The 24432-nt window shown below is 42.4% G+C and overlaps 1 long non-coding RNA gene across 1 annotated transcript; it reads left to right on the top strand.

The window, feature by feature from the left end:
- Positions 1 to 12845, top strand: LOC144454173 (uncharacterized). The gene is made up of 5 exons (XR_013485100.1): positions 1 to 121; positions 1118 to 1237; positions 5055 to 5192; positions 11322 to 11418; positions 12416 to 12845. It is a non-coding gene; the product is annotated as an uncharacterized LOC144454173 (long non-coding RNA).
- The last annotated feature ends 11587 nt before the right edge of the window (positions 12846 to 24432 follow it).

Genomic DNA, 24432 nt, shown 5'->3' on the forward strand with positions numbered 1-24432 from the left:
GGACCCAGCACCTCTCCACCCCCATCCCTAACAGATGAATGTCGGCTCATCTTGGGGAAGGGATGGCTTGTGCTGACGTCTGAAGAAAGCTACCGCAACTTCCCTTTAGTTCTGAATGGAAGTACGATCGGAAGACGGGTGGGGTTTTTGTTTGCTTGCTTTTGGTAGGGGAGAAGGGAAAGGGACGTAGGCATGGTGTTTTTCCAGGTGGGTCAGAATTACCAGCCAGGCTGTCCAGGTTTAAGAAAGACAAAGGAACTGGGTTTGTGTGTGGTTTCCTGGAAAGAGCTCAGAGCTAGAAGTCAGAGGCCCTGAGTCTTAGGCTCACTGCTGCCACTAACAAGCTGTGTGACCTTGAGTGAGTCAGCTGACTTTTCTAGGCCCAATTTTCTTTTCTTGTGAACTGAAGAATACTTTCTACTCTGTGTCTTAGCATAAAGTAATAACGGATCTAAAATTGCTTTGGGAAAAGTTAACCATGCTATTCACAAAGGAAGGGACTGTTATTGGTAACAATACCAACAATAATAATAATCAGAGAAGAATTGCATGATAGCTTAGTCAGGGTAGGAGAAAACTTTAAGAAGTTGAATTTTAGAATATAAGTATTAACAACGTTGATATAAGTTACACCATTCCCCATACAGGAGAGGTTTGGCGTGGTATTCATTATTCAGAAGGACTTGTATTATACCTGGACAGATGAACTCACTGAGTCCACCAGAGGAGTGGGGCTCACAGCTTGCCTTGTAGTGTGTGTGCAGAGATTAAGGCAGGTTTGCTTCAATACGATTCCCCACCTCTAACACTAATGTGATTTTGGGAAGGTACTTTCTCTGTGCCCCCCACGGTTCCCTCATCTGTAAAATAAGGAGGATTGTATGACTGTAAGGTTCCTTCTAGTCCAAGATTTATGATCTATGCTCTTGTGATCAGCTCATCCAAAGCCCTGATGCAAGGCCTGCTGACCCCTGCCTTGTTTGCTTTCTGAGAGCTGACAATAGATAACAGAAACACATTAAATAATAAAAAGCATTCCTTTAGAGCCTTTTAAGCGCTATCCTGACACTAGTCCTGTGAGGTAGGTCGTGCAAATTTTATTATCTCCATTTTGCAGAGGAGGAAACTGAGGTAAAAGTGACTCATCTGAAATCCCATCGTTCAGTAGTGGCGAAACTGAGACAAGATCCTGGTCTTCTGCCTCCTGGTCCATTGATCTTTACACTTCACCAAGTTGGTTTGTATTATTTATTAAAAGCCTGTTTCCACCTTCAGTTAGTTCCCTTTGAGTCTGCAGTCTACCCGGGGGAGAGGTAGGGGACGGGTTTAATCTCTGGAGACAAGCTAGACCAGGCCTCCCAACCTTGCTTCCTGCCTGAGGTCTGTGCTAGGGCCGGTTTGGGCTCCATCCCAAACCTCAGCCAACCAGGGATTTCCACCTCCGAGGCCTGGGAAGGAGAAGCTCTCTTGGACCCAGGCTCTAGGGTTTATCTGCGGTCACCAGGGTCACTGGGAATCTTGTTTGGTGAGGAGGCGGAGGAGGGAGGGAGCTGCTGTCAGAGGGAAGCTCAGGCAGACCCTGGCCAGGGCTCCCAGAGATAGGAGCCTCCTGCAGGAAGGATACTCTTCAAAGCTTGGCAGTCTTATCTAGCCAGCAGGGTTGTTTAGCCAGAGATAGAAGTCCCCAAGGGGAAGAGGCTCCAGCCAGCCACCTCATAAAGGGCCCCCACCCTCTTGTTAGCCTCCAGGGCTGCCTGACTCCACACTGTCAGAGTTCAAATACTCCCACTCTTACCCCAGAGTGGGCCCAGCTGTTCAGGTAGACAGCAGCAACGTGGTACAAGGGCTCTTGAACTGCATTTGGAATCAGTGGACCTGGGTTCAAATATCTGCTTCACCGAGGACTACCCATATTACCTTCGGAAAAGCCTCTTCCTTGAGAAAGCTGGATGGCACAGTGGATAGAATCCTGACTTAGAGACAGGAAGACCTGAGTGTGAATCAATTCTCAGACATTTACTAGTGATGTCCTGGGAGAATTACCTCTCTCAGCCTCAGTTCCCCCTTCTATAAAATGGGGATAATAACAGCACCTACCTTATGGAGTTGTTTATTGGGAAGTCAAATGAGATAATATATGTAAACTACTTTGAAACCTTAAAGTGTGTGTTGTCAATCTGCAAGTGCTCTTTAAATGCTAGCTGCTATTATCCCAGTCCCTTGTTTTACAGATAATAGTGACTAGCATTTATAGAGAGCTTTCAGCTTGACAAAACACTATACATGCATATGTATGCATATAATTACATATGCTATATATGTGTATATATACATACATATACATATGTGTATATATACATACACATATATACATATACATATGTGTATGTATACATACACACATGCACATAGACACACAGACACACACACATATATATGTATATGTGTGTGTGTATATATATATATATATGTGTGTGTGTGTATATATATATATGTATATATATATGAAATACCCAATTTATGGGTAAGGAATCTAAGACTGAAGTCAGTGGACTTGCCTAAGGTCACATAGCCAAATATGTGTCCAAGGAAAGATTTAAACTTAGGTTTTCCTAAATCTGGGCCAGCACTCTATTCACTAATGGTAATAATTGCTAAAATTTATATAATACTCCTGTCCAACTCTAAGTTTATGAGCCTAAGGCCTTCTATTAGGGCAACTAGGTAGTGCAGTGGAGAGAATTCTGGGCTTAGAATCAGTAAGACTCCCCTTCATGAGTCTTACTAGCTATGTGCCTCTGGGTAAGTCACTCAACCCTGTTTGCCTCAGTTTCCTCATCTGTAAAATGAGCTGGAGAAGGAAATGGCCAACTACTCCAGTGTCTTTTCCAAGAAAACCCCAACTGGGGGCATGAAGAGTTGGACACAGAGTGAACAACAGTGCCAACAATGGGTTTGGAGCCGTGTGCTCAGGGTGGGTGGAGGGGCAGGATAAAGAAGTAGGGAGGAATTCCAGGTCTCTGAGAGAGCAAAAAAGTCCACGCCCTTAGGGTACTGCCAGTCTGATGGAGGAAACCCAGGTCATGAGTACTTATTGAATTTCAGACTTCAGCAGCTTTGTATGTAGTAGAGCCTCATCTGGACATGACTGAATAACAACAAAATGCATTAATAATAGTACCTACCTCCCAGGGTTATTATGAGGATCAAATGAAGGCATTTTAGCTGTTATTATTATTTTCTGATTTGACTTGGAATGAATTAAAATAAAATGGATGATGGAATCCCAGGCATGGGAAGGGTGGGAGACTAAGCATATATTATGTGTCTACTGTGTGCCAGGTCCTGTGCTAAGCACTTCACAAATATTATTTCATTTGATCCTCAGAAAGACCCTGTGAGGTAGGTGCTATTATCACTCCCATTTTACAGATGAGGAAACTGAAGCAGAGATTGTAACTTGCCCAGGACCAAACAGCTAGTAAGTATTTGGGCTGGATTTGAATTCAGTTCTTCCTGAGTCCAAGTATTCAAAGGGATCTTGAAAGCTGGAAGGATGGGCCAGGATCAGCAAGATGAAATGTAAACAGAGATCAGTGTAAGATTCTGCATTTATTTTGAAGAAAATCAATTACGGCCAAATTCAGGATGGATAAGACCTGGCTTGGTCATAGTTTATGAGGAAAAGATGTGTGGGTTTGAAGAGACCACAGGCGTAATTGGATCAGTGGAGCATGACTGCTAAATACATACATAATCTTAAACTGAATGAATAGAAATGGAATGTCTGGATCAAGGGAGTTATTAATCAACTATGTTCTGTGCTATTTGGACCCCATCTGGCTGTTTATGCTTAGTTGGAGGTGCACGTTCTAAGGGCAGCGTTCAGGGGAAGACAACCAGAATGGCCAGTGAGCTCAAAATCATGTCCTATGAGAGACTGAAGACGCTGGGCCTGGAAAAGAGAAGACTTAGGGAGTCCTTACCGGAGGATTTGACCATTGTCTTTAGGGACTGGAAGACTGTCCATGGGAAAGTTTATTTAAAATTTTTTTTTCAGGATCTGCAATTTCGTAAGGATATAAGCCCCTGAGAGGAGGAAGTTTCTCTACCAATACAAGTTTGTATCTTCTTTTGCAACATCTAGCCTTATAGAGTTGTCTGGGGCCATTGGGAGGTTAAGTGACTCATCCAGGGTCACTCAGCCAGTAAATGGCAGAGGCAGAGCTTGAACCTGGATCTTCCTGACTCCAAGGCCTGCTCCTTTGGACCACATCGCCTCTCATGAAAATTAGAGCTGGTATAAAAGTGTGTTAACCTTAGCCTTCTCTGTCCATTTCCCCAGGCCTCTACCACCCAAACTGCAAGAATGCGTGCAGGATCGAGGGCCCTTTTATAATTTTCATTTCATGTCTTATCATGGCCAAAGAATTCATTGCCTAGTAGTAGCTGACCCACAGGTGAAGAACTTCTCTGAACTTGGCTAAGCTGGTGCTGAAACAACAGAGTGTCATCCTTATCAAGGTGGCACTCAAAGCTTAGCAGGACTTGTCAGAACTTGCTACTTTCTCAGGGCAGCTGGGTTGCGCAGTGGATAGAGCACCGGCCCTGGATTCAGGAAGACCTGGGTTCAATGCAACCTCAGACACATAACACTTATTAGCTGTGTGACTCTGGGCGAATCACTTAACCCTATTACCTAGCAAAAAACAAAACAAAAACTTGCTACTTTCTGGCATACATTTCAAGAACTCAGGGTTCATCTCCATCCTGCAGTGAGGCGTCTAAGTCTGGTTTTTGTGGAGGGTTTTGGAGGCTCTCTCTAAGTATTAATTTAATGGCTGGCATACCTGTGTAAGACTTGGTCGATGATCAGGTGAGTTGACATTCCCTTGCAGGAACTGAATTGTATCATTAGTGATGATATTGAGGGAAATAAAGCCAGGACACATGAGGAAGTTGTAAATAAACAGGTTGTGAAACTGATTTTATTGGGCACCCCGAGGCACCAAGAACCATCATTTCATGAGACTCTCGGTCATCTCATCCTGCAGGATTCACGATGAGTGTAAGAAATAAGAGGCTACCATGAGAAGGACACTCACAACTTATGTGCCAAGAGCTATCGAAGAAGATGAAGAAGTAGAGAAATTCCACCAGGAAACCGACAAGCCCCTCCAGACGAAATCAAGGTAAAATTTGGTACTCAGTAATTCCATTGTGAAGGTCAGAGTGAAGGAAAGTGAAAAACCTTTGGAGGAAAGATGACTCAAAATTAAGAAATGAAAGAGGCCGAGGACTTATAGGTGACTCCAAAGTGTCACATCTGGATATCATGAATGATTTCAAGAAAAGATGGAAGGCATTGGGCATGGTAAGCACCAAACAATGTCTCAAAAAAAAAAAAGAAATTAACTGTCCTGTATCTTAACAAGAAATAACTGGGTAGCAACAGAGGAGTCATTTAAGAAGCAGCCTCTGTGTTCAGTCAGATCATTGAGGCAATTGGTGGCTCAGTGAATAGAGTGCTGGGCCTGGAGGCAGGAAGACTTGAATTTAAATCTGGCCTCAGATACTTATTGGCTGTGTGGTCCTGGGCAAGTCACTGAATCTGTTTGCCTCAGTTTCCTTATCTGTAAAATGAGGATAATAATAACACCTACCTCCCAGGGTTGTTGTGAGGTTCAAATGAGATAATATTTGTAAAGTGCTTAGTACAGCGCCTGGCACATACTAATTACTATAAAAATGTTAGTTATTATTATTATTAAATCTTGTCTCAGACCCTAGCTATATGACTCTGGGCAAGTTATTTAATCTGTTTGCCTCAGTTTCCTCATGAGTAAAATTGGGATAATAATAATAATAATACCTACCTCCCAGGGCTCTTGTGAGGTTGAAGGAGATAATATTTGTAAAGTACTTAGCATAGTGCCTAGAACATATTATTGTTGTTCATTAGTCATGTAGGACTTTTTTGTGCTGCCATTTGGAATTTTCTTGGCTAAGATACTGGAGTAATTTGCCATGTCCTTCTCTAGCTCATTTTACAGAAACTGAGGCAATCAGGGTTAAGTGACTTAGGATCACACATCTAGTAAATGTCTGAGGCTGGATTAGAACTCAGGTCCTCCTGTCTCCAGGGCTTGGCACTCTTTTCACTCGTTCCACCTAGCTGTCCTGGCACGTTTTAAGCACTATACAAACATTAGCTATTATTATAGCACTTAGCACAGTGCCTAGCACATAGTGGGAGCTTATTCAGTGCTTATTCCTGTCCCTTTCCATTAACTAATTAGAGCAAAAGTCAAAATTAATGCCAAACTAGAAAGATCAAGATGAGAAGAAAATGCCACGTGCAATTATGATAGCGTCAACCTGACCTATTCAAACAAGATTTTGACGTTGGAAACGTGCAATAAATAAAGAAGAGAATGTCAACATCGATCTTCACTGTTTCCTACAAAAATTTAACCACTATAAAGTAAGGGCTAAAACAATTAAACCAAGAGTCTGGGTGGGTGCGTGGGGAACTCAGCTAAGTGGAAACATCTGGTGGTGCAGTGGATAGAGAGCTGCATCTGGAATCAGGATGACCTGAGTTTAAATCTGGTCTCACATACTTCCTAGCTGTATGATCCTAGGCAAGTCACTTACTCTCTGTCAGCCTCAGTTTCCTCAACTGTAAGATGGGGATAACAGCCACATTGAATGAGACAATATTCATCAAAATGGTTAATACTGTGTCTGGCACATAGCAAGCACTATATAGATGCTTACTTGATCTCTTTGTCAAGTGGTAAGACATGACAGCCAAGGGCAATACCAGTTTAGAAGATAAACTCATTTTCAAAACATTTTAGAAGAGGAGGGTAGAAGATTATGAGTAATTTTGCCTCATAAAGCAGTGAAGAAGTATGGAGGAGAAAAACAAGTCTGCAGAAAGCTTGGCATGAGATCCAACCACGATATATCATTCCAAGAATGTTTATAGATGAAACTAGGAGGAAGATAATAAATTGATAGAAAACAGAACAAATCTGTTAGCATTTCTGTAGCAGATCATTTTCGTTGTCAACGATAACAGAACTATCATGTTTGGACTCTCACACCTTAGTCCTTGATGTATAGTATCAGAAAGATGAAATAGCACCAAAAAAGGCAAAGATGGGGAGAGCTGCCAGATCAGATCAAATCTGTGTGAAAGAAATGTGTTGGAGATCTCATGATCTTAAAAGCCTTGAGGGATAGACTTTGGGAGAGCAGATTTCAGAATTCAGAGAAAGGATAGACAAAATGTCTTGACCTAAAATTTATGGGATGGGGTGGCTCAAGAAGGATGGGATGCTTCCAGAAATAAAATTCTGATGTTACAAATACACATAATTCTAATGAGGAAAAAAAAGGAGGCACAGTCCTAATTCTTGTGGATGTGAAGTTGTAATGGTACAGAAAAAAGGCAAATATACTTTGGAGTCACCTCCATTCTCTAATTTGTTGTTCTCATCCAGATGAATCTGGGAACATGAATATGTGCACGTGTCTGTGGGTAACTACCAGCTCCCCTTACAAGTACTTAGATTCAAAAACATATCACAGTTCTATTTACAAATTAATGGATTCAGAAAGGACTGGTATCTTGAGACTAGAGTAAAATGTAGAGAAGATAGACTAAAACCACTCTCCCTCTGAGATAGTACAGCCTCATTGACTTACAATACTGCCTGGGATGAGGCTGTAACAAGAGGGAAGGCTGGGGTTGTTATACCCCACCACTATCTCAGCTTGAAGCAGGAGGTGGTCACTCTCCAAAGGCTCAGCTCACTTATCCTTGTTAGTGTGAGCCTGGGAAATACCAAGCTACATGTAGACTAGAAAGACAGACAGACACAGAGACAGAGACAGATAGACAAAGAGAAAGAGAGAGACAGATGGACAAAGAGAGAAAAAGAGAGAGGGGGAAGAGAGGTAGAAGGAAAGAGGAAGGGAGGAAGAGAGAGAAAATAAGAAAGGGGAAAGTGAAAGAGAGAGTGGGAGGGAAGGGGAAAGAGACAGAAAGATAAGGAGGAAGAGAAGAGAAGAAAAAGGGAGAGAAAGAAAGGGGAAGGCAGAGGGAGGGAAAAAAGAAGGGAAAGGAGAGAGACAGATACAGAGAAAACAGAGAAAAAGAGAGAGACAGAGAGATAGAGAAGTACTTAGAAGGAATGGTATTGGAGCAATGGAGCACCAGAGGGGAAGAAAGGTTTTTATGGCAGGGAACCCCGGACACAAAGAGGAGCCAGGACAAAAAAGCAATGAGGAACTATTCAAAGAAGAAGTTTCTGAGATGATGGCAGCTTTGGCTGGGGGAGGGGAGAGAGGAAGGAACCCAGCAACACTTGTAGGTGGTGGCAATGAGTGGAGACAGTATCTTCCAGACTATCTTCTAAGGTCCCCTGAGACTAGCTGGGAACTTCTGGGGAAGATTTTGGTGAGGACAATAAAGAGAAAAAAAAAAATTTTTTTTCACTTGAGCAAAGGCCAGGATCTGCAATACCAGTCTGAAAGGAAGCAACCTGAGAGGAAGAGATGTTGGTAAGGGCTAGGAAACTCTTGATAAAGGCAGTCTACTAAAGCTGTTTCAAGACCTACCAAAGCAGATTAATGGGACTTCACTTAGTGAAGTTAGTGATGTGAGCTTTTGAGTGTACTGTGACCCAGACTGTAGGGGAGGAAGGGGGGGGGTCATCATGAGGAGTGTCACTCGTAATCATTCCTTTTTCCATTTCTCATGTGTCTTGTAATAAAGTTGATTTAAGTTAAAATGTATTTGAATCCTCTGTTACTGGCAGGAGTCGAGTGAACATCACTAGGGGATTGCTGATAATGAGCCAAATTTTGAAGTTCCTAGTGGAAACCCTGGGTGAGGGAGTGCCTAAGTTGTTTGTTCGTTTTTTTTTTTTTAAGTGCCTACAGTTAGAAGACTAAAGAGTATGATTACTGAAAAGCCTTAGAGATATGTGGTCTGTGTGAATACAGAGATTCTTGGGGCCAATCAATAAGCAAATCAACAAACATTTAAGTGCCTACAATGTATCAGGCACTGTATTAAGGGATAGGGATGCAAAGAGAAAAATGAAACATTCCCTGCCCTCAAGGAGCTTACATTCATTCTACTAAGTAACATATACATACAAGAAATATACAAAATAAACACAAAGTGATTTTTTTTGTTGGGGGGGGAAGGTGGACACTAGCACCGAGAGAGATCAGGCAATGTTTCATGTGGAAAATATCACTTGAGTGAGTTTTGAAAGACAAAAGGGATTCTAAGAGGCAGAAATGAAGGAAGAGTGCATTTCAAACATGAAGAATAGCTAGTACAAAGATGTGGAGATGGGAGATGTGGTATCATGTTTGAATAACAAGAAGGCCAGTTTAACTAGACAATAGACTGTAAGAAAGGGAGTGATGTAAAGATTGGAAAGGTAGGTTCAGGCCAGGCTGTGAAGCACTCTAAAAACTAGAGGAACTTATATTTGAATCCTCAAGGCAACAGGGAGACAATGGAGTTTAGATATATCACTGGCAGCTATGAAGACAAAGAAATGGATCGGGAGAGAATTGAGATAGGGGAGAAAAATCAGGATGCCATTGCAATAATCTAAATAAGAGATGATGAGAGCATGAACTAACTGGTAACTTAGTACAGAGGAGATGACAGATGCCAATGGAACCTAAGTCTGAGCCTGGGGATGGACTCTTGTGTCTGCTGCCCAAGGACCAGCTTAGCTAAATTCAAAGAGGCTCATCACCTGAAGCCTAGGCTACAGCTAATGACATTTTTTGTGGTTATAGCAACTCATGATATACCTACTGAGGCATGGAAGAGTTGCTATCTGCATAGTGAAAAGAGTACCCACACTGCTAAAGTTACAGATCTTTAAGTCTAGGAATGATGAGATTAATATAAGGCTGAATGAATACCAAGTATGAAGTAAGAACAAGGTATAAGAGTTGGGCAGGGGATGGAGCCATTGGTTAAGGGGTGGTGAAGAGGGCAAGAATGAGAGAAAGCCTGTAAGAAGAGAGAAGTTTTGACTCAGAGTCTTAAAGAAGAACCACATGGCTTAGCAGATTGAAAAGGGGCAGGGTAGACACTTCAGGCAAAGAGAAATGAGCATGATGAATAGCTGATAATTACTTATAGTATTTGAGACTTTTTTTTTAGATTAAAAATGTTTTTTAATTAACAAGCATTGATTTTTTTACCCTCCCCTCCCCCATTCAGAAAAAGAAAAGATACAAGCTCCCTTGCAACAAATATGCATAGTCAAGCAAAAACAAAAGATCCCGCACTGGCTATGTTCAAAAACTATATATTTCATTCTTCATGATGAGCCCATCACCTTTCCATCAGGAGATGGGTAGCATGATTCATCATCAGTCCTCTGGAGGCAAGATTGGTCACTGCATTGATCAGAGGTCTTAAGTCATTAAATTTGTCTTCACAATGTTGATGTATACAATGTTCCGGTTTTGTTCACTTTACTCCACACTGTTGTTCAGTTGTTTCAGTCAAGTCTGACTCTTCATGACCCCATTTGGGGTTTCCTTGGCAAAGATACTGGAGTTGTTTGCCATGTCCTTCTCCAGCTCACTTTACAGATGAAGAAATGGAGGCGATCAGAGTTAAATGACTTGCCCAGGGTCAAATAGCTAATAAGTGTCTGAGGCTGGATTTGAACTCAGGTCATCCTGACTCCAGGTCCAGCACTCTATCCACTGCACCATCTAGCTGCCTTGCTCTGTGTTAGTTCATACAAATCTTCCCAGGTTTCTCTGAAGCCATCTCCTTCATCATTTTTTACAGAACAATAGTATCCTATCACATTCACATAACATAGTTTGTTCAGCCATTTCCCAATTGATGGGTGCCCGCTTAGTTTCCAGTTCTTTGCCGTCATAAAAAAAAAAAGAGCTGCTATGAATATTTTTGTTCATATAGATCCTTGTGATCTCTTTGGAGTATGGGCCTAGGAGTGATATTTCTAGGTGAACAGGTATTTGCAATTTTATGACTTTGGGGGTATAGTTACAAATTACTTTTCAGAATAGCTGTTCCAATCCATAGTTCCACCAACACTGCATTAATGTGCCTGCTTTCCTGCATCCCCTTCAACATTTCTCTGCATTCTGAAGTCTCATCTGCAACCTGTTGTTATTGTTGTTCGTCCATTTTTTGAAGAGAACCTCATGGGGGTGATGTCTTAACTTGCACATGAAGTGGATTTAAGCGAGGCAGAGTTACACAAAGTCATTAGCCTCACTCTCTCTTCCAGAGTCATCAAAGTCCAATGGCAAGACAAGAGTCAAGATGACTGTCGATGGCCAGGAATGTAGTGGATGACCTTGGCATCTTTGATGCTTGACCAAGTTGTAAGTGCTCCACAGTACCTGCTTTAGTTGCCTTCATGACCATTGGAACAAATTGTTCTCATCCACCTATTCCACCAGGGAGCAGTCTTCATGTACTTGGGGTAGACATCCCCCCAGCTCACAGATGGCTTTGAAGCCTGTTGGTTCTCCTCAACCTAGTTTAGTCCATTTGCCAAAATAGTTTTACCAGGGTATGGCTCCTTCTTGGAGCCACTGGGAGCCAGCCAAGCACAAAATCTGACATTTGTTATTTTCCTTCTTGGCCAACTTTTTTCAGTCTCATGGGTGTTAAGGCATTTTTCTATCCTGGGAGAAAGGCAGGGCAGAGACTATTATTCTTCACTTGGAAGATGAATTGAAAGGCTCCTTGTTGGCAAGTAGCAGATCCAGGACTATACCCCACATTCTTCATTTCCAAATACAGTTCTACCTCCCTCATCACTGGGAAAAAGATAAGGGGGCAGGACTATCCCCAGGCCTAGCCAATCCAAGGAAAGGAAATATCTTTTAGCAGTTGATGGAATTTCTCTGAGATATCCCCCGCCCCTTAACCAGAGTACTCTACAGTAGTGCATTGTATACCCTAGAAACACCCTAAGAGACAAAAGAGAAAAAGAGAAAGGCATGCTCCAAGACAAAACGATAGTCTGTCTCTAGGAAAGAAAGTTGAAGTGATTTGGATAATGACTCTAGAGTCATCTTGAGACCTACAAATAATGAATTCTAGTTTAAATGAACCTTTGAACACATGGTTTCTATAGTGATATCCAGACCAACAGTGAAATTCTTGTCTACCCGAAGCTTATCCAGGCATGATGAGTGAGTAGTTTAAGGTCTAACTCAGTCTCTGACATAACTCAGTACAAATGTCTGAAACCCAGGCTCTGTAGAGGGTTGCATCCACTGGTGACTAGCTTAATATAACTGGTTGGGAATTCCTGAATTGTTTTTTAAGACACAACTCATTTACCTCACCTAGTTTTTTTTTTTCACCTAGTTTTGTGGATTTGAAGTTCCTGTAATCTCTGGGAGCTAAGCTTGCATGGAATCGAATTGAAAGGCAACCACTATATTCAATTCAATAGGAAGAATGTGGAGTCATTGGACCGGGGTTCAAATCCCACCTACTGCCTATATGACCATGGGCAAGTTAGTTAACCATTCTGGGCCCTGATTTCCTCATTTGCAAAAATGAGGGAAGTGGATTAGATGGCCTCAGAGATCCCTTCCAAGCTCTACATCTATGATCTGATATCTTAATTATCTTTATTTGTGTCCTAAAGTCAGTACCTTGCACTTAGTAGGCACTCAGTAAGAGGCTGTTGAATAAATGAGTGATGCTAACTCACTTGTGAGTCCCTTTAATGATCCAAGCTATTCCCGGAAACAAGTACTCATCTGTTTAATAGGAATGCACTACTGGTACTAGGGCAGCGAGGTGGTGCAGTGGATAGAGCGCAGGGTCTGGAGTCAGGAAGACTCATCTCCCCAAGCTCAAATCTGGCCTCAGATACTTACTAGCTGTGTTACTTAACTCAGTTTCCTCATCTAGAAAATGAGCTGGAGAAGGAAATGGAAAACCACTCCAGTGTATTTGCCAAGAAGACCCCCAATGGGGTCATGGAGAGTTGGACACGATTGAAAAATGGCTGAACAACAAGTGCTGGTGGACAGTGAGACGCTGGAGTAGAACAGTCTCTGAAGAATTGAAAATGTATGTTGTAGAGAGAGCAGTGGAGAAGTGCAAGGATGGCAGGCTATAACATAGCACCAGTGCAAAACTGTGACAAATAGGAACAAAAGATATCATCAAGGAAGCATATGGTCGGAAGAGAAGAGGGGCTGGTCAGGTGGTGCAAATGAAGTAACAGGTAGACAGCTAGAGTATTTGACTGTCAGGAGAGTGTCAGGAGAAATCTAGGAAGGCCTCTAGCACGGTGGGTAGACCCTCTATGTCTTCCGGAAGCATTGACTACTAAGGCCTTGGTTGTGTTATAAAACAGAAAGGAAAAATGTGCTCTAATCCAAAGTCTTTCATCTCATTTGAAGCAATTATCTTATTGTTGTTTGGTCATTTCAGTTGTGTCTGACTCTTCCTGACCCCATCTAGGATTTTCCTGGCAAAGATACTAGAGTGGTTTGCTATTTTCTTCTGCAGCTCATTTTTACAGATGAGGAAACTGAAGCAAACAGAATTAAGTGACTTGCCCAGGGTCACACAGCTAGTAAGTGTCTGAGGCCATATTTGAACTCAGGAAGATGAGTCTTCCTGACTCCAGGTCCTGCACTCTATCCACTGCACTGCCTACCTGGCCTTTTTTTTTTTTTAATGGAAGGATTGATCAGTTTCAAGGAGAGATCTTGGGTCCTTGAAAGAAGAGAGTTAGAGACTTGTTCTGTTGTTGTTTGTCCTTCATTCTTGAAGAGGACCATGACATCAGGAAGATGCTGCCATGACATGCAGGTGAATTAGATTTAAGTGAGGGAGGGCTGTGCAAAGTCACCAGCCTCACTTTCTCCTCTGAAAGCATTGGGGTCCAGTGGCAAGATATAATCATCTCAACTGGAGATGGCCCCATACTGAAGTGAGACTGTCTTCTTATTTAATCCAATTAAGAAAAGCATCTCTTTGTATACTTTTGACTAGATTGAAAAAGGAATTGAAAGAGGGAGTAATTGGTAACTCTTCAGGAAAATATTTCTCCAAGGGTGGACAGACATTGACATTACTATAGTTCTTTTTAAGCAAACCCCAAACTCTAAACCTAAACTATGTTCTCTTGTTTTATCATGCTGTGGGATTGTGTCTTTTGTTTCATGATTATCATGAAATGGAAGTGGACATTGGCTCGGGGCAGAGAGAATTCCAATTAGCAGGGGAAAGTGCCAATCGGGACCTCTCTTGAAGCAGAAATGCTTGTATTTTTATAAATTGTCTGCGACAATCTTTGGCTAAAACACAGTCCTGAGTTTTTCTTCTATGGTCCCCACTCCTTTTCCATCACTATTTCAGACCCTTATTCTTTTCTCACCCACACGATTGCCATAGCTTTTTAGTTGGTATCCATCCCTGCCTCCAGTCTGTACCTGTTCCACTTCATTTCTCATGCCTGAGTAGTGGGTTTTTTTTTTTTTTAGGCAGTTGGGGTTAAGTTACTTGCCCAGGGTCACATAGCTAGTAAGTGTCAAGTATCTGGTCTGGGACTGGATTTGAACTCAGGTCCTCCTGACTCCAGAGCCAGTGCTCTATCCACTACCCCACCTAGCTGCCCCCTGAGTAGTCTTCCTCATCCACTGTGGTGATCATATCATCCCTCTACTCAGAATCCTCTCTTTTCCTTCCCCTACATCCCTTTTCCATTTCTGAAACCAGAATCATATCAACACCACCAATGCTGCTTTGAAAGGGCATATCACTTCACTCACCATCTCAGTAACTTTCTAAACCAAAATATCTCGACCTGGCCATCGTTTCCCTATATGTGCTGTTTTCCCCCAGTAGAATGTAAGTTCTAGGTTGGCACACAATAAGTGCTCAATAAATGTTTTTTTTTATTCATTCCTTCATTCCTAATTCTGTGTCTTTTCACTGACTGTCTCCCATGCTTGGAATGGTCTCCCTCCTTACCTCCACCTCCTCCTAGCTTCTCTGACTGCCTTCTAGACTCAGCTCAGATCCCAGCCCTTTCCTGGTCCCTTCCCTTTGAAGTAATTTCTCATTTTCATTGTATATATCTTGCTGGCACATGATTGTTTCCCCCGTTAGAATGTGAGCTCCTCAAGGGCAGGAACCTTTTTGGGGGGCCCTCCTTTGTGTCCCCAGTGCTTGGCACAGCGCCTGACACATTTTGTTGTTGTTATTGTTCAGTCATTTCAGTCGTGAGTCATCATGACCCATGTCTTGCCATTGGACTGCTATGACTCTGGAGGAGAGAGTGAAGCTGAGGACTTTGATGACAGCCCTGCCTCACTTCAACCCGACTGCAAGTCAAGACATCCTCCTCCTGATGTCATTGGTCCTGTCCAAGAACAAAGGATGATCAACTCCACCAACAATATCTCAGTCGTATCTGACTCTTCTTGACCCCTTTAGGGTTTTCTTGGCAAAGATACTGGAGTGGTTTGCTATTTCCTCTTCCAGTTCATTTTACAAAAGAGGAAACTGAGGCAATCAGGGTTAAGTGATTGCCTAGGGTCACACAGCTAGGAAGTGTCTGAGGTCAGGTCTTCCTGACTCCAGGCCCTTCACTTGTCCATTGTGCCACCTAGCTGCTCTACCTGATACACGGTAACAGCTTAATAAAAGCTTCTGACTGACTAACTTGACTGCCCAGCAAATGGTAAATGCCAGATCCTAAAACTCAGGGACTTTTGCTATTTGTATCCAAGCTACCATTCCAGTTTTATGTCATATAACTGCCCTTCATTTTTAATTATCAGTATTGGTTCCGTTTCTAGAAAACTGGAATGCTGCCCAGCCACTATTCTGACCTCTCATCCCTAGGTCTTTTTCATGTCTTAAATGGACTTTCCCATTTTCCATGTGTGTCTTTAGATATATCTCTCTTCCTTTAAGGCCCAACTCAAATTCAGCCTCAGACACTTAGTAGCCGTGTGACCCTGGGCAAGTCACTTAACCCTGTTTGCCGCAGTTTCATGAGCTGCAGAAGGAAACAGCAAACCACTTCTGGTATCTTTGCCAAGAAAACCCTAAATGGGGTCATGAAGAGTCAAACATGACTGAACAACAACAACCAGTTACAACCTTAGTGCCTGATGGAATATTTGAACTCAGGTCTTCCTGACTTCAAGTCTAGCACTCCCTCTACTGGGCCAACTAGATGAAATCTATCCACAAGTGAAGGATCCCAGGGGAAGAAGCCTAGATCTAATTTTAGTTTCTTGACTCCACAACAGCACGCTGACCCATAGGAATTTCTCCTCTTATTTCTTATAGTTCCTATTATCTGGATTACTTATTTTGAATTTTATTTTGACTGACTTGCATGATTTTTTAATATTTGGGGAATGCATCTCTTATCTCTCCTATTACATCATAAGGTCCCTGAGGGCAAGGAGAGGGTCTTGGTATCAAATGGGCCCTGCTTATTTTGCTTTTTTTGACTAGGTAAAGAGGCCATTCTCTGTCTCATTTCTTACCTAGCCTCAATCACTGAATGGGCGTTGCCTCAGGCAAACTGAGACCTAGGAAAGACCTTAGCTTGAAAAGGCCAAGATCCCCCACTGCATCCTGGGCCATCTCCAGTCATCCTGATCTATATCTAGCCACTGGACCTTGATGGCTCCAGAGGAGAAAGTGAGGCTGGTGACTTTGCACAGCCCTGCCTCACTTAAATCCAATTCACTCGCATGTCATGGTATCACCTCCCTGATGTCATGGTCCTTTTTGAGAACAAAGGATGAATAACAGCTTACAGTAGGCGTGTAAGGTTTGCTTATTGATTCCAGATGCTCACTTTAGGAAAGATAGGGATAAAAAAGAAGTGAGAACAAGAAAAAAAGGCTAGCTCTTCCCTGCCATCCAACAAACTGAACTTGTCCCTGATTCCAGCCCTGCCCTCCTCAGGACTAGTTCTGGTCTCACTTACACAGCCAGCTCATTCTGAGCCTCCCAGCCCTGCCCACTTGATAAATCAAGGCCTCCCTCTGAACTTTGGCATTCAAACCCCCCCCCCCACGTCCACTCCCACCCTCAACTGTTCTTTCGTGTGGTTTGGAAAGGACAAAAGACGACTTTTGTTGATGGGGCAGAAATTACACGGTGGGTATTTCTGGCCTGAATGCTGGAGTTTGATGCATTGGGTTGGCATAGCAAAATTTACCTCAAAGTCGTGGAAATATGCTTCTAATTACAGAATGGATGTGACAGCATCCATGTGGGGCAGCTGGAATGAGGAACCTGGGGAGAGGGTTGGGGGAATATAGACTGCCCAGCAAACAATTAACCATTTCCTGGCCACTGGTGGGTTTCCCAACCTAAGCTAGGGATTGAGATCCTGTGAGTTTCTGCTTCCAAGTCAGAAAGACTTGGGATTGTTGGCTTTGGAAGGCATAGTAACCTTAGAAATCCTCTGCAGTGCCATTGGACTATTCATTTGAGTATCCTAAGTACCTTAAAGCACCCTGCACCCTAGAAGAATGCCACGCTGCCCTTGGTCCTCTGGGGCTAGCTGTCCAGTTCACTGCCCTGCTCAGACCTGTCCTTTCTGACCAGTGCCACTGGATCTAAATCTACTTCTCTGTCCTGCACCGTAACATACCCTCCTCCAAGCTGGTAAATGGCAAATTGACAGCTAGGTGATGAAATGCTGGGTTCAAAATCTAGAAGCCCTGATTTTGAATCCAGCCTCAGACAGCTGCTAGTTGTGTGACTCTGGGAAAGACATTTAATTTCTCCCTGCCTCAGTTTCCTAATCTGTAATGAGAATGGGAATAATGATTGTACCTTAATTATAAAGTAGTTATAAAGATTGAATGAGATAACATATATGAAGTGTTATATAAATCTCAAAGTGCTATTTAAATTGGTTATTACTGCTAATAACCAAGAAGATGTAATATACTATCTTTCTAGCAGTGTGTTGGTAAATGTTTAACAACTGACTTGCTGGAAAAAGAGTACCAAAAAAAAAAGAAAGGAAGAAAGAAAGAAAAAAGTGCCTATAATATGTTTTTAAGTTTAATCTGCCTTATTAAGGTTTTATCCATCACTTTTTAAAATCTAGACATTCAACAGGACAATAAATCAAGCCCTGATTTGTATTGGATTTCCAAAGTATAAATGCTCGTACTGAAAATTTAACAGCTGATCGTGGAGCCCTCACGCTCATTCCTGTACACCCTTGGACTGATCTATAGGTATTTGCATTAGAACTGGGAACAACAGGAAGGAATGTGAGGTATCGGGGTGCTGGCCTTGCAGCATGGAGACCGAGGTAAGACCTCCAGCAGCGTACAACATGTCCTCAGTCTTTTTATGAGACTCAATGTTTTCTTCTGTGAAACGAAGGATTACAAATGGAGGTCTCTCTCCTGACTCCAACCCAACACTCTTCAGTTCATTTGATGAAGTTATTGTTAAACTCCTGTCCAGCTCAAACTCTCATGATTCCATGATTTCTATAATACTTTAAGGTTTTTAAAAAATTACTGTTGCTATAATAATAATAATAATAATAATAATGATAACAGCTCTTTTATAGTAGGGTTATATATAGCATCATCATCATTCCACTCTTTATCTGTAGCTCTGCTCAATTTCAATCCCAGGGAACAAGATGTCCCTAGGCCTGGTATCACCCCCACCCCTACCTCTTCCTGCCTCCTTCCCTTTCCAGCTTCCTTTTGTGTGCTATCTTCCTCCATTAGATTGTGAGCTCCTTGAGGGCAGGGACTATCTGTTTCTTACTTATATCTCTAGCGCTTAGCACAGTGCCTGACACATAGTAGGTGTTTAATAAATGTTTGTTGAATTGAATCATTATTATTATATACTGTTATTATTGTTACTATTTACTGACTATAGAGTAGATTTCACATCCCTAGCTTACTATCAAATAACAGAGAGCAAGTTAGGAAGACCTGGATTGAAATTATGTCTTTGGGGCATCTAGGTGGCACAGTGGATAGAGTGCTGGGCTCGGAATCAAGAAGACTCATGTTCCTGACTTCAAATCCAGCCTCAGATGTGAACTAGCTGTGTGACCCTGGGCAAGTCATTTAACTTTAATAGATTCTTCATCTGTAAAATGAACTGGAGAAGGAAATGGCAAACTGCTCTAGTATCTCTGCCAAGAAAGCCCCAAATGGAATCAGGAAGAGTTGGACACAACTGAAATGACCAAACAGCAAGGACACGTTCTAACTTTGTAACCATCCAAGGCAAGTGGCTTAACCTTTCTTAATGACCTCAGACAACTGTGTAAAACTGTTAAGTTGCCCAAAAGGTGCCCATCTGCATTGGGATAGGAAGTTCCCTATACTGATGAAACCATAGGTTTAGATTTTTAAAAATTATTATTAATGGATTAATAGTATTGCTAATAAATTAAAACTATTAATGGTTCACTTTACATATCACTTTATAATAACCCTGGGAGGTAGGTAATTAATATGTGCTATTAGCACATATTATGAGACTCAATGTTTTCTTTTGTGAAACGAAGGATTACAAATGGAGGTCTCTCCATTTGTAAGAAATGGAAGCAACTTGCTTGAATTCAAACCCAGGTCTCTTGACTCTTCTTTGGACTAAATAATCTCTGAAGGGTTTCTCAGTTCCATGATTCATGCCACATCTAATGCCAGGGTCATTAAGGGTAGGATCTAGAATGAAGAAACCAGCCCTCTCCTGACTCTTGTGACATCTAGGTTGTTGCAAGGGCTTCAGTGCTGGATTTGATGACAGGAAAACATGAGTTCAAAATTGTCCTCAGACACTTACCAGCTGTGTGACCTTGGACAAATCACTAAATTTCTTCCAACCTCGTTTCCCTCCTCTGTAAAATGGGGATGAGAAGAACATCTACCTTGCAGGTTTGTTGTGAGGATAAAACGAGATTACGAATGTACAGTGGTTTGCAAACTTGAATGTACTATATAAATGTTGCAACTCTTTTTGCTATACCACTTTTCTTTTTTTAAGACTAGCTCTTTTTATCTCAGCAGTCTAGTGGCTACTCATGGATTAGACCCCACTGCTGATCAGCCCAGAAGCTTTGACCTGTTCCATTTCTGACCAGGGCTGGCTCTCCCTTCCTTAGACAGCCTGGTGGTACCCTTCTCCCAGACACTTACTATGAGGAAGAAGGACTTGATGAGGACACCCGCTACATCTCAGCACTCCCAAACTCCACAGTTCCACTAGCCTTGGCCTCCCCGAGTACCAAGGCTTGTATGGCATCTGTTAGGCCAATATACCAATTCAATTTAATTCAATAATCATTTACTAAGGGTCAACTATGTGCTAGAGATAAGAAGATAAAAATGAGGACAGTGTCTGTGAAACATTCTCAACACCCTCTGAATCCTCCAGAATCTCACACCTGCCTTCTCTTAGCCACTCTTCCTCAAATTTGGCAAGATCTGCCTCCCTGAGAAATGCTTGGGGGTGGGGAGCTCAGAGTGATGAGCTTACACTTCTGTAGTTCTCTTGTTGTTGTTAGATTGTTTCAGTTGCGTCCTACTCTTTGTGACCCTAGTTAGGTTTTTTTGGCCAACATACTGGAGTGGTTTGCCATTTCCTTCTCCAGCCCATTTTACAGATGAAGATACTGAGGCAAACAGAATTAAGTGACTTGCCCAGGGTCATACGACCAATAAGTGTCTGAGACTAGATCTGAACTCATGAACTTCAGGCCAGATGCTCTATCCACCACGCCACCTAGCTGCCCTTATAGTCCTCGTTATAGTTTAATAATACTGCTGAAGGGCAGTAATATCTTCCAGGGAGCCCCAGTGATGACCTAACCCCTTCTTATCCCTACCTGCTCCTGTTGGTGAGAGGGTTGGCTCAGAAACTACTCATTTAGGAATTCCCTTCCAAATGCCTAAGAAACTCTCTTGGGGTGGAGGGCGGGGCAAAGAGCATTGAACTAGGTATTGAGAGCCAATTCTATCATTAATTTTCTGTTTAGCTTTGAGCCAATCACTCAGCCGATCTAGGACTTTGTTTCTGAAAAAGCTAGATAGGAAGCATATATTTACGTAATGTTTTATGGTTTACAGGGGCAGTTAGATGGAGAAATGGATAGAGTGCTGGGCCTGGAATCAGGAAGATCCATCTTCCTGAGTTCAAATCTGGCTCCAGATACGTATTAGCTGTGTGACCCTGGACAAGTCACTTAACCCTGTTTGTCTCAGATCGCTCAACTGTGAAATGAACTAGAAATGGCAAACCTCTGCAGTATCTTTGCCAAGAAAACCCCAAATGGGGTCATAAGGAGCTGGACACGGCCGAACTTTTCTTAAAATATCCCTGTAAGGTATATAGAGCAAGCATTAATGACTACCCTCATGTTACAAATGAGGAAAACAGAGAGATTAAGCACTTGCCTATAGTTGTACCATTGGTAAATAACTGGCTTTGAACCCAGGACTTCTGATCCCAAGTTTAATACTGTTTTACATTTCCCCCATCACCTCCCTCCCTTAATACCTGCCTTGCCGATCCATACTGATGCTGTAAAGAGCACCTAGTGAGATAATGAATAGGAAAACGCTTTGAAAAATAGTGACAACGACTAAAATTGGCCCACGGGGAGAAGATGCAGCTCCCTCCTTTCCTCACAGAGGAGGACAATGGTTTTGGAGTGTCACACACCTTGGTCGACGGGCTTGTTGGTCAATTTTGCTGAATTGCCTTGTTTTCCTTCTTAATTTTCTGTTGTTTTGTTGCTGTTACTACACAGCATGGCTCACTGGGCAGGAGAGGGAAAGGGATATTTAGAAATGAAGGTGACATAAAAACAAGAGATAGCAATCGATTTATTTTTAAAAGCAAACTATATAGTGAACAATGCAAATGTGAGCAATAACTATTGTTGAGGGACAGAGCTTGGATGGGGACCAATAGTCCTAGAGTCATTGAGTCACATAATAGGATCATAGATTTAGAACTGAAAGAGACCTCAGAGGCTAATCCCTTCATTTTACAAATGAGGAAACTGAGTCACAGAGAGGTGATGTGACTTGTCAAAAGTCATACAAGTAGGAAGCAGAATTTGATTCTAGGCTCTAACCAGATTGTACCTCTCTTTTCACTGTGTTCTGTTCTTTGAGAAGAACTGAGAAAGTGGGAGGTGGTTTTTAAGAAGGTTACAAAGGAATGACTTCCTATGGAGGCTGCTGTCGGGGTGTGTGTGTGTGTGTGTGTGTGTATGTGTGTGTGTGTGTGTGTGTTTACCTTCTCTTGAGCTGTACAGAGGACACTGGTTAGGTCAAAGAAAGTCTCTCTTGCTTCCTTTAATGTACCTTCAGCAGCCCTGAGCAGGTCCACAGCACAGAGAAATTCCGGTGGTCCTGTAGTGTATTCTCCTCTGTCCTTTGTCTCCAGTGATTTCCAGCATTCTCTTGTCTTAGCCCTCAGAATAGACCACTGCCTTTGGGCATTGTGTTGACATGATTGGACAAAGTCCAAGAAGGCCTCTTTGCTCTTACAGTGATAGGATTTGGGGATAGGATTTGGAGCTGGAAGAAGTCTTTGCTGTTACCTCTTCCCGCTCCCTCATTTTTATAGATGGAGCCCAGAGAAATTAAGTGTCTTGCTCTAGTCACACAGTCAGGAGCAAGTTCGGATGTGAATCTAGGGCTTTAGACTCTTCCTGCAAGCTTGATCCTCTATGTCACACAGCCTGAATTCCGTGATTCTTCTTCCAGAGGGAAGGCATCCTTGTGTCAGCTTGGGGTGGGTTGAGCTGGGGAGGATGCTGCTGGTGGTGGTATGTATGTGTGAGAGTGTGCAACAAAAGGATGAGAGAGAAAGGTAGGAAGGCTATTATGAGCTGGATAATGGCTTTTCCTGTTCCTTGCATATTCTATTTACTGCCTTTTTCATATTCCCAAATCGCTCACTTTGAATGGGACATGCCAGGTAAAACTGGGCTGATTCAGCTTCCCCTCCACCCCAGGCAGGGAAGGAATTCCACCCTTGGCCACCTCCAGTCTTCCTTCAGCCCTGCTTGGGGACCGAAGTAGGCCTGGGAGGACTAGGATGTGCCAGAGATCCAGCTGGAGCGGAGAGAGACTTTCCCCATGCTAGGGACGGTAGCCAAATACGTTGATTCTCTAATTGTTCCACGTGTGTAGGAATCGTGCCTCCCTAGTTAACATGTGAGCTCCTTGCGAGCAGGAACCCTATCCTATATTCTCTTGATCTGCCATAGCTTTGGGCTTACAGTAGTAATCAGTTCATCAGTAGAATCAAAGAATTGTAAAATATTAGAATTGGAAGGGGGTTGAGATTTCATTTAAGTCAACCCCACATCTGACAGATGGGGAAACTGAGGCCCAGTGAAGTGAATTTTCCTGAGGGCACAAGAGTGAAGTAGAGTTTGGGCCTCTTGATTCCCAAGTCCATTTCTTTTTTTCCTCAGTACAACACAATGCCTCTCCAGGGTCCCAATCACTTTAAACAGAGTTTGGAAATCTCCCATAATCAACAATAACCTCTTTTAGCTGAAGCAAGCCCTGATGCCTCTGCCTTTCCTCCTCTCAATTCAGGATCATAGGAATGAGAGTGGGAAAGGACATTACAAATGATGTCATCCAGGTCTTCCCGACATGCAGTAACAATACTCCCAAGGCATATGAGAAACTTGTCAAGGGAATACAGGGATTGTTTAGCAAATAAGTCCATAATTCTATTGTAATTAGTTAATTGCTCTTTTGTTTCAGATGCACATATGCATTGAAACCTCCAGAATTTATTTCCTTTTACATTGAAAAGGGTCAGTTGAAGGTTTATTGAAATCATAGGAATATGAGAAATCATAAGAATACCAAAAAATGTTTAGAACTCCTGATCTAATCCAACCCCTCCATAGAATCAAGTAGCCCAAGCTCATAGAGGGACCAAGTCAAAGAGGCGAGATCTAAGTCCAGGTTAAATCTCACAAGTTGAGGAACTTGTGGTTTTTTGCTCAAGTTAGGCAGGCTCTTTTAGGTTTCAAATCTGCTAGCCCATTTTGAAAGACTGAAGAAGTTGGTTCCTTATTTCTCAACTGACTATGGGGAAAGCAACCTTTTGGATGTCTGGAGGTCAGATGAGTAACAGAGAGGCAGAATGTACCAGTAGATGCCATCTATGTCTGAATATCAAAGACCTGATTTTGCCTAAATTCAGCTTAGTCACCTATTCCCTGGGATATTCCCCAAATTTGTACTTACTTTCACAGATTGAAACCAGAAAAAATACTACTAAGCTATTGTAAGGGTTATCCTGTAAGTCAAGCCCCCACCTGTGTGTTTCCCACTAATGGTCAGCCAGTAGACAAA

This window comes from Phascolarctos cinereus, unplaced genomic scaffold (assembly GCF_003287225.1).
Source record: "Phascolarctos cinereus isolate Bilbo 61053 unplaced genomic scaffold, phaCin_HiC Scaffold_3;HRSCAF=262, whole genome shotgun sequence".
NCBI classification, from domain to species: Eukaryota; Metazoa; Chordata; class Mammalia; order Diprotodontia; family Phascolarctidae; genus Phascolarctos; species Phascolarctos cinereus.